General features: G+C 66.1%; 1 non-coding gene across 1 annotated transcript; it reads left to right on the forward strand.

The window, feature by feature from the left end:
- The first annotated feature begins 710 nt into the window (after positions 1-710).
- Positions 711-804, forward strand: LOC124234209 (small nucleolar RNA SNORD116). Its single transcript, XR_006887246.1, has one exon. It is a non-coding gene; the product is annotated as a small nucleolar RNA SNORD116 (small nucleolar RNA).
- Positions 805-1,605: the final 801 nt, after the last annotated feature.

Genomic DNA, 1,605 nt, shown 5'->3' on the forward strand with positions numbered 1-1,605 from the left:
GCAGGGCACGAGGTCAGGCATCTGTGAGGACGGCGTGCTTTCCCGGGTGCTGAGGCCACCGCACACGGAAGCCCGCAGGCACGCACGCGCGCGCGCACACACACACACACACAGGCACACGCACATACACACACGTGCGCAGGCCTGCGCATCTGCCTACCCTCGGGATATCACACGCGCCTTCGGTCATCCCGAAGGGATAGAGGTACAGGGCAAGCAGATGCAAGGGTGCCGCGGGGGGAACTGTGGCACGGATCCTGTCTTCTGACCAGCTGGGCACGTTTCTGAAGCACGCGTGTGCTTTCTCTACACTCCTCAGGTGGAAGTGCCGTGCAAAGCTCGCTGCCGCCCACCGACAGAAGAAGACCCTTCGTGTCCCGTGACGAGCGCAGGTGCGAGGCAGTCGCGGCGGAAGTGTGGCCCGGGATGCGCACCACGCCCTCGGACGGCCCAGGACGGTCAGCATTGCTTTGTCCCAAGTTCGGCCTGTCGCCCTGAGGGCTTCGCTAGACCTGCCTTAGAGGCTTCTTGTGCGCGTGTGCCCGGGGGCCCGCGGCGTCGTGCTCTGAGGGCGGACTGACTGCTGCCCCTGCTCCGGGGCCCGGCTCTGGATTCTCCAGGCCGCTGGCGCCCATGAGGCGATCGGCTCGCCCGCTGCGGAGCCCCCCCAGCCTGCCTGGTTAGTTTGTCCAGGTTGGCAGAACGTGCTCGGATCGATGATGACTCCCTCATATGCATTCCTTGGAAAATCTGAACAAAATGAGTGAGAACTCACTACCGTCGTTCTCATCGAAACTGAGGTCCGGCACGTTGTCTTCCCCAGGCATGGCAGGAGTGAGGGACCGCTTCCCCTTGAGCGCACTGGGACGGGCACGGGCACCACGCCGGGCGTCCGCATTTGGGAGCCGTGGCATCTGGGGGTCCTTCCTCTCACCGCGTGAGGGGGGGTGTCCGTCAGTCGGCGGTGCTTGGTTGAACGGCCTGTGGCTGAGGGCCGTGGCTGGCAGCTCGCATCCTAGGTTGGGAAGTCGGAGAGTGTGGCGCTGGCACAGGCCCCGTGAGCTCAGGGCCCTGTGGCTGTGTGGGCCTGGTTCCCGCTGGGGACGAAGGCCCCGGGGGTCTGCGTCTCAGAGCTGAGCAGTAAGCAGTGGAAGGTCGCGTGGTTTCTGATGAGAGCCCCGGGCCAGGCGGGCGGCCGTCAGCTGTTCTTGCCTTTTGGCTTGGTGAGGCAGTTGGAGCACCCCTCGCGGTTTGGGGCGCCGCCGGAGGGGTGAGGCTTTGGTGCTGCAGCTTGGGGCTCCTCCAGTTCTCCGGCTCGCCCAGTCCACGCCAAGGTGCCCAAACGGGGACCGGGCTGTGGGCCTGGCACGCAGGTCAAGACACTGTGGTGGCTGACGGCCTGGTCGTGGGAGCTGGGGGGGAAGAAGGGCACGGAGAGGACAGGTCACAGTGTGATGCCGTGGGCTTCCGTGGGACGTGCTGCCTCGTTGTGTTCCGAGCGCTGGCAGCGGCTTGTCGGGAGCGTCCCCTGGCTCTGACGGGGCTGGCGATTGGTGCGTGCCGGGGAAGGCTGGAGGCTTGAAGGCCCGGGGGTGTGCACTGTGG

This window comes from Equus quagga, unplaced genomic scaffold, assembly GCF_021613505.1.
Source record: "Equus quagga isolate Etosha38 unplaced genomic scaffold, UCLA_HA_Equagga_1.0 73265_RagTag, whole genome shotgun sequence".
Lineage (NCBI taxonomy): Eukaryota > Metazoa > Chordata > Mammalia > Perissodactyla > Equidae > Equus > Equus quagga.